Raw genomic sequence first — 9,930 nt, 5'->3', positions numbered from 1 at the left:
GAGAAAGTAGATTACAGAATAGAATTTAGGAATTAGGCAAGATGACAGCCAGGTAGGCAGCTCATGCTGGAAGGTCCCAGGAGATCGGTGAGGGAGATTTGAGGGCCAAGTAGGGGACCCAAGACTGTCAGTTAGTCCCCACGACATCCCAGAGTGCTTCCCTGAACCAGGAGCTGACTTCCACCCCATCTCCTGCCCCTGCTACAGAGTCCCAGGGACCTGGGCCCACTGCAAGGATTGATCCGGCCCACGCCGCCTGCATTGCTGCAATCCCCACAATGGCTATCACCCCCAGGTGTCATGCCAGGGCACCACACCCCAAGCTCGCCAGCCACCCAGCAGAGGCTCTTGAAGCTGCAGTTTGACACCCCAAATGGCACTCCCCTGCGACTGGCTGGAGGATCTCTCCTTCAAAACTAGCATCCTCCTTCCTACCCTTTTGATATTCTGCCCAGTGCTCCCCTGCCTTCTGTGCTCAGAGCATCAGAGTTTCACACTAAGCCCAAAGACAAAACTGGGGCCTTATTCCTGCCTGCCCACCTACCACAGTGCCTCTATCTGGGAACAGACCACCGCTAGCCTCACCGCAGCAACCACCTAGGTCGTCTGTCCATGCCCTGCCGACCCAGCTGAGGCTGTTGCATCTGTGGTTTGACATCCCAAATGGCACAGGGCCCTCCGCACTCCAGCTTTCAGATCCCACTTCCAATATCAGCATTCTCCTTCCTACAACTGCCTTTTCCCTTCTCGGTCCAGCATTCCCCCACTGCCTGTGCTCATAGTGGTAGAGCTGCGCACTAAGGTAACAGACAGCAGGAGCCTTTCCCCCACCTACCGCAGTGCCTCTAGCCAGTAACAGACCACCCCCACATCCCCTGAATTTCACACTCCCTCGAGGGCCAGCACTTTCCATCAGACTGCGGTGTACACTGATGCCAAGATCCCCAATGGAGACCAGGTGGTGCCTGGCATGCCACAGGCTGACTGCAGAGTTTGACTACTGAGATGACCATCCAACCTGACTTCTGAACAACATAATCCTGATAGGCTAGTGTGAGAGGGAAAATCCAGGGCAGCGGTTCTAGACTTGGGGTTTGCGACCCCTTTGGGTGTCAAATGACCCTTTCATAGGGTTCACCTAAGACCATAGGAAAACACATATTTCCAACCATTGGGAGTCACCACAACATGAGGAACTGTATTAAAGGGTCATGGAATTAGGAAGATTGAGAACCACTGCCCCAGGGGGACAAAGGGGAAGCACAACACCCCCCACCCCCCACTCCCGGGCAGTTGGCTTCAGGCAGCCCGCAGAAACATTCCTACCAACCTCCCAATGACAGAGTCCAGGGCTCTTTGAAATGGCACTGAATTCTTGCAAAATGATATGTCAACAGAAATCTGCCTCAACATCTCAACAAGAAAATAGGATAAGCAAAATCCATTGTCAGAGGATGAGCTGAACCTAATGGCATCCATAGAAAAGGCAGACATTGGCCTTCCATAGAAATAAATCTTCAGAATGCTGCCTAGAGTCATACAGAATATGAGGGAAGCAATACAGAAAAAAGATGAAATGATAGAGGAGATAAAAGCCACACACCAAAGGGAAATGCAAGAGTTAAGGGACAAGGTAACAAAAGCAAGTACCAAATTCACACACTTCAACAACAGACTCGAAGTAGAGAATCGCACCAGTGACCTAGAGGATAAACAGGCATACTTCAACAAACGGGAAAGAGAGTCAAACAAGATAATCAGAGAAACTGAAGAAAACCTGAGAACAATGGCTGATGCTATTAAAAGGAAGAATATTAGAATAATTGGACTCCTAGGACAAGAAACAACAAAGAAGTCAACAGCAAAAACAGTGAGGGAATTCTTAGAGCAGTGGTTCTCAACCTGTGGGCTGTGACCCCTTTGGGGGTCAAACAACCCTTTCAAATTTTTCTGATGGTTTTAGGAACCTAAACACCACTCCTCTATCTGTCTCCAAGAGGTCCGCCCACGTGCAGCTATGCTGATCTGGTGAGAAAGAAGCTATCTCAACCTCACACTGAAGTTGGCTTTTTACACATACTGTTGCAAAATGTAGCAATGTAGTTTACTGTTGTTGTATTCAGACTATTACCCATGCTAAACCATGCTTCAAGACAAAATTTCACTTATTTGTAATTAGAAATAAATATTTCACAATATATAATTACATATTATTTTGTAATTAATCACTATGCTTTAATTATGTTCAATTTGTAACAATGAAAATTCACCCTGCATTTCATATTTTTATATTATGATTCATAAGAGTAGCAAAATTACAGTTTGAAGTAGCAATGAAAATAATTTTATGATTGGGAGTCACCACAACATGAGGAACTGTATTAAAGGGTTTGGCATTAGGAAGGTTGAGAACCACTGTCTTAGAGGAAAACCTCCCCAGATTAATGAACAAAAATCAGGCAACCGTTCAGGGAGCCGCTAGGACACCAGCTAGACAGAATCCCAAGAAGAATTCACCAAGGCATATAATAGCTAAACTACCCAACTTTGAAGAAAAGTAGAAAATCATAGGAGCAGCTAGGGGGGAATAAAACAATCATTTATAAAGACACCAAAATAAAAGTATGTTCATACATATCAGTGGACACTATGAAAAAGAGGACAGAGTGGAGTAACATATTCCAAAAGTTGAAACAAAATAATGCAAACCCAAAACTTCCGTATCCAACCAAATTATCTATCAAGATGTATGGAGAAGTAAAAGTCTTTTCTGACAAGGAAAAATTCAAGGGTTGCATTACAGGATACTCAGCCATACAAACAAATCCTTGCTAGCCCAGTATGGGCAGAAGAACAATACTCACTGAACACAAATAAGAGTCCACCACATAGAAAAATTACATCCAGAGGTCAACCAAGAGAAAACAGACCCCAAGATAGCATTGGCCCAACAGCGAAAAGAAGTCAAGAATGAACCACATACACATGCACAACACACTGATAGGAAGGGACGTAGGAAAACACCCAACACAAAAGGTATAAGATGACATCACAGAGTCCACAGATGGATGTAAAAACCCTGAATATCGATGGATTGAACTTGGCCATTAAAAGACAAAGACTAGTGGGCTGGCCTAGACAACACAACCCATCAAACTGCTGCCTACAGGAGACATAGCTTAAGATTTCAGACAGAAACAGGATGGAATCAAAGGCTGGAGAAAAATATAACAATCAAATGGAAATTCAAGAAAAGCAGGGTTGCAATCCTAATCTCAAAAAATTGATCTCAAGATGCAAGCTGTAACAAGAGATAAGGAGGGGAACTACTGTATATACTCGAGTATAAGCAGACTCAAATATCAACTGAGGCACCTAATTTTACCACAAAAACTGTGTTGAAAATGTGGTGAAAAAATCTTTTTATACACGATTATATATGGTATATAATGCTCAAGGGGACACTAAACCAAGAACCAGTGAGCATAATAAATATATATGCACCAAATGTAAGACCTGCTAAATTTATCAATCACAAACTCCAAAAGATGAAAAAAGAAATCACAGACTCAACAATTATAGTAGATGACTTTACTACACCACTCTCCAAGAAAGATAGGTCACAGGGAAAGAAGTTTAACAAGGAGGCTACAGATCTAAACTTTACAATTGGACGACTTGACCCGATAGATATTTTCAGAGCTCTCTCTCCACCCAAATGCAAAAAATTCACATTCTTCTCAAACCCACATGGCACATATTCGAAGATAAACCACATGCTGGGACACAAGTCAAGTCTGTATATGCTGGGACACAAGTCAAGTCTGTATATTCAAGCACATAGAGATCATACAGACTGCCCTCTCAGACCATTATGTCATAAGTCTGGAAATCAACAAAAGCATGAGTAAGAAAACAAGGGTAAACAAATGGAGTATGAATAACTCCTTATTGAAAAAAGAAAGGGTACTGACCCAGATCAGAGATGAAATTAGGAATCTCTAGAAGCCAACGAAAATGAGACTACGAAGTACCAAAACCTATGAGACACAGCAAACGCAGTTATCGGAGGTAGTTTGATAGCAATACATGCACACATAAAAAAGGAAGAGAGATTTATGATTGGCATGCTGGCACAAAATTTACAGCAATTAGAGTAGACTCAACAGGACAGTCATACTAATAGCAATAGAAAAGAAATAAAAATCCATGCTGAGATACATGAGAGCGAAAACAAAATAACAATGGAAAAAATTAATGCAGCTAAAAATTGATTCTTTGAAAGGATTAACAGAATCGACAGACCATTGGCAAATTTAAGCAAAGAAGAAATTAACAAATTTCAATAGACAGAATGGGGATGAAATAGGGGATATTACAACAGACCCTAATGAAATTAAAAGGATAATTAACAGTACTATGAAAACCTGTACTCCAATGAATTAAACTTGGAGCACATGGACAAATACTTTGTAAAGCAATCCCTCTCTAGACTATCCCAGATGGATATCAAGAATCTCAACAGACCCATAGCAATAGAAAACAAAAAAATCCCCCAGGCCAGAGGGCTTCACAGGAGAATTCTATCAAGCATTCCGGGAAGAACTGACATCAGTCCTACACCAACTCTTCCAGAGCATAGAGAAGATGGCAAACTCCCAAACTCTTTCTATGAAGCTATTATAACCCTGATACCTAAAGCAGCCAAGGATCCCAAAGAATTGAGAACTACAGAACAATATCCCTAATGAACATCAATGCAAAAATCCTTAACAAAATACTGACCAATAGCATACAAAAGTATATAAAACAAATAATTCACTATAACCAAGTAGGATTAATTCCAGGGATGCAGGGATGGTTCAACATATGAAAGACCATTAGCATTATTCACCACATTGAAATGAAAAATTATAAGAACAACATGATAATATTGCTAGATGTACTCTAGAGAAACAAAACCAGGACGCTAATGATTTTGTATATATTTATATAGATATATAGCATAAGAAATAAATAGTTAATTAATCTATAAATCAGTACAAATGGCTCAGTGCAACTCACTTCTGTGAGACAGCTAATACACTGGCAGTCCTTCAAGTCTTGAGTGCCACCCGATAGTCCTCTGTAGAGCAATTCAGGCTATCTGGCCACAGGCAGCAAACAGCAAGGCAGGTCACCAACAGTCATCCAGATGACAGGGTCCGACAGTCTCCAGTTCAAGCAATGTGTAGTCCAGTAGCATGGCAAAGCAGGTCTTGAAAGAACCTCAAACCACAGCGACACAGTCCACGGGTTAGGTGTCCCACAGATAGTGTAGCTTTCAAATTGACGCAGAGAACAAGCTAAGGTAGCTGCAAACTGGTCTGATCGTCAAAGACCAAGAGACAAAAAAGGCGAGGCTTGCCAAGCCATTTATCTCTCCGCCTTTCAATTAATCCAACAGGTGTTCATTGGCCATATTGGCACAATAAACCTACCTATCACAGGTATTGAAAAAGCAGTTGACAACATCCAACTCCAATTCCTGTTTAAGACACTCAAGAATATTTGAGTGTGTGTTAGGCAGGGTTCTCTAGAGAAACAAAACCAGGACATTTATGAGTATATATATATATGAATATGTACAGCATGAAGTAATACAACAGCTAATTAGTCCACACAGCAGTACAGAAGGCTCAGTTCAACTCACTTCCATGGAATAATTGATATACTGAAAGTCCTTCAACTCATAACAGCCACTGGGTCCAAGGTCAAGGAACCACACAGCTGAGCCTTCCCACGGGCAATTCAGGCAGAGTCCGCCCACAGGCAGCAAACAGCAGGGCTGGTCACCAGTAGTCAGCAGCTCAGGAGCTTAGCAAAGCAGGTCCAGATGGGATATCAAGCTCAGGCAATGCAAGATGATAGGATCCACCAGCCAACCCTCAAGCTCAAGTGATGTATACACCAGCAGCATGGTGAAGCAAGTCTCAAAGGAACCTCAAATTCTAGTGCCACAATCCATGGGTTGACTGTCCCACAGGTAGTGTAGCTCACAGGTTGAGGCAGAGAACTAGCTAAAGCAGCCACATGCTGGTCCGATCACCAGAGAGCAGGAGAGCCAGGGGCTAGAAGAAAGACTAACAGAATAAACCTTCGGTGATGTGGCAGGATCCTTCTTCAAAAGGACCTGACCTTCCCCTTATTTGAGGGGTTGTGGATCTGTAAACTGGCTCATGTCTGGGAATTGATTGAGTGGTCATGACCCTCTGTTCTGCTATTCACCTGATCTAGCATTCTTCTGCCTGTATAGAGCACATAAATATTTAGTAAGTTTCCCACATATTTCACTCCTAAGGACACTGTGGCTAAGTAGCTAATGCCATAAGCCCACACAAGACAGGTTGCTTTGATTACTACTGAAACCTTGCTGTCCATTATGATAACCATGTTCACACTGTCCCTATTGCTTCAGTGCTGACACCTGCCCTCTACCACCACAGGCCCAATCAACCCCATTGTGGGCAAATGTCAGAGTTCACTTAGGGCAGTTCCCACTGTTAATCCTGGTGCACATAAAGCAGCAATCACAGGAGTCATCAGAGATGCTGGTGCCCACTTCCCAAACTTGTTCCTTAGGGTTTTGATGAAAGGTACTTCCTCAGGGCACTCCTTTCTTGGGTCTATGGGATTATTCTGATAGATCCATTCCAACATATCAACTTCTCTAAGCTTTTGGATGCATTCTTCTACAGTGTGCCAAGATAGGTCAGGTATCTCAAGTTGGTCTAATCTAGGCTATCTGGCAACCCATGCTTCAGTGAATCAACCAAATAAGCTATTCAATCCTCTCTGAACCTCTCTTGCTGAGACATTGAAGAAAGAATTTGTGCTTAGGGCCACAAACTCAGACAGGTATAATGTTACAGTCCTTGCACCAGTATCCCACACCCTTAGTAACCATTTCCAGGGATATCCCCCAGGATTCTGCTTGTACGTATTAGAAAACTCCAGCAGATCTTTAAGAGTATAGAGCACTTCTTCCTGAGGCATCATCTGAACCTCACCTTTAGGAACTTTCTGAGACTTAATTCTAGTTATTGGTCTAGAGGAAATAATTGGTGGTGGGGATGTTTCCTAGGGGTTCTCAGTAATATCTTCTAAGGCATCTCCCCCAGGCAATGCTACAGATGCAGCCCCATCTGGACTTTAAGCTTGAACAGTTTGGTTAATATGCTCCAGTGTGAGTCGTTTTACTGATAGTGGATTAATCCCCTCAAGTGGGAGGGGTGGAACTATTGATTGGGTTGGCTCAAACAACTCAAGGGGCTCTATATCCTCCTCTTCTGGATCATCAGCCCATATGTTCCCATCCCATGTTTCAGGGTCCCAATTCTTTCCAATTAATGCTCTTATTTTAATATCGGACACTGCTCTAGATCTGCAATTCAGCTGACACTGAAATTCAGCTACTCATATGATGGGACTCTGGATTTGGTTTTCAGCAATGTCAGCTCTATTAGTAGGAGAGAAGACTTTCCTTTGTAAAACATGGAGGAGCTTTTAGTTCTGTTACTCAGCACTTGAGACGTGCTTTCGGGGTTCTGATATTATCCCTTTGCTTGATCATATTTTCTGTTTTAATGAGGACCAGCTAACCAGCTTCCCTATACTTCGTATCCTGACAAAACTGCTGGCAAATATCAGACACATGATATTTTCACTCAGAGCCTCTCTTTTCACCAGCACTTCATCTATTGGTGGTGATACTGTGAATATTAGCTTTGAGACTTCGCACCCTGGATTAACACCACCCTCTCTAGTAATGGTGGCTAACTTATCCAAGCCTTTAGGGGTAGAGACAGCATTATTCGTTCTGTTAAGCCTAATCAGGCTGGAGAGCCAATTTGAGAATCCCATATTTATGACTTTGTTTCTCTAGAACCACTCCTGGTATCAATTGTGTTAGGCAGGCTTCTCTAAAGAAACAAAACCAGGACACTTATGATATGTGTACACACACACACACACACACACACACAGACACACACACAAAAGAGGATAGATATATACTGCATGAAGTAATATAACAGCTAATTAGTCCACACACCAGTACAGAAGGCTCATTTAAAATCACTTCTGTTGAATAATTAATATACTAGAAGTCGTTCAACTCATGAGGGCTGCTGGGTCCACAGTCAAGGAATCAGACAGGTAAGTCTTCTCATGGGCAATGCAGGCAGAGTCTGCCCACAGGAAGCAAACAACAGGGCTGGTCACCAACAGTCAGCAGCTCAGGAGGTTAGAGAAGCAGGCCCAGATGGGTTATTGAGCTCACGCCATGCAAGACAACAGGATCCACCAGCCTCAAGCTCAAGCGATGTACACACCAGCAGTGTGGTGAAGCCGTCTCAAAGGAACCTCAAACTCTAGTGACGCGCTCCATGGGTTGACTGTCCCACAGTTAGTGTAGCTCACAAGTTGAGGGAGAAGACAAACTAAAGCAGCTCCAAGCTGGTCCGGTCACCAAAGAATATGAGAGCGAGGGGCAGGCCTTGCTGAGCCATTTATCTCTTTGCCTTCCAATCAAACTGTGACCTTATTAATCTCACATGCTCCTATTGGCCAGGTTGTCACAATAAACCTACCTATCACAGAATGGAAGGAAAATGCCTCAATATAATACAAGCTCTGTGTGAAAAACCAACTGCCAGCACGGAGAAAAGTCAAGGGAGAAAAGATAAAAACAATCCCACTGAAAAAGGGAATCAGACAAGAATGTCTTTGTCCCCACTCTTAGTTAACATCATACTGGAGGTCCTAGCTAGCAACATAAGGCAACGAAAAGGCATCAAAGGTATTCATCTGGGGAAATAAGAGATGAAACTGTAGTTATTTGCAGATGGTATGATTTTTTATATATGAAAAATACCCAAAGCTCCACAAGAGGAGTGCTGGAAGTGATAGAAGAATATGGCAGAGTAGCAGGATACAAGATCAACAAACAGAAGTCCATTGGACTGCTATGTACGTTGGACAAGACCGTAGACGAAAGGATCAAAAGGGTAGTACCCTTTACAATAACCAAAGACAAATGGAAACATCTAGGGATATACCTGACCAAAAAATCTAAAAGATTTTTAGGAGGAAAATTATAGAACACTCTTACAAGAAACCAAGTGTGACCTCCAGAAATGGAAGTAAATCCCATGCTCATGGATCAGAAGACTCAATATTACTGGGAGCTGAATGAAGGTCAAACAGGATAGTAGGACAGGAGGAAAGTAAAAAGAAATATAGGAAAGACCTAGGAGGCAAAGGACATTTACAGAGGTATAAATACAGGCACATACATATGTAAAAATATATAATGGTAGGAACATAGCTCTGTATATATATATCGTATGTTAAATAATAAGGTAGCAGATGAATATTGGGCCTCTACTCAAGTCCTCCCTCAACACATATGTTCTAATAACCTGGAATTCTGTGATGCTCACCTTCCCAACACGAACAGTGAAGAAAAAATAGGTGCATAAGCATATGTGGTGAAGAAAGCTGATCGTGCTCGGCTATCAAAAGATATAGCATCTGGGGTCTTAAAGGCTTGAAGATAAACAAGTGACCATCTAGCTGGGAAGCAATGAATCCCACATGGAAGAAGCACACCAACCTGTGTGATCATAAAATGTTGATGGGACCAGGTATTAGGCATCAGAAGACCCAGAACAATCATATAGATGCAAACGGGGAGGGGGGTCAAGTAGAAAGCCAAAGCCTATCTGCAGACAAGTGGACATTCCCTCACAAAAGGGTTACAAGAAAGAGATGACCAGCAAGGGTGCAGTATAGTACCAACAGAACCTACACCATTCCTCTGGTTCTTTAATGCTCCCCCCCACCCCACCATGACCCCAATTCTACCTTACAAATCCAGCTAGACCAGAG

The sequence above is a fragment of the Echinops telfairi genome, unplaced genomic scaffold (genome assembly GCF_000313985.2).
Source record: "Echinops telfairi isolate 266 unplaced genomic scaffold, ASM31398v2 ScPeMD7_1;HRSCAF=3_0, whole genome shotgun sequence".
Classification (NCBI taxonomy): domain Eukaryota; kingdom Metazoa; phylum Chordata; class Mammalia; order Afrosoricida; family Tenrecidae; genus Echinops; species Echinops telfairi.
This window is presented reverse-complemented; position numbering follows the sequence as displayed.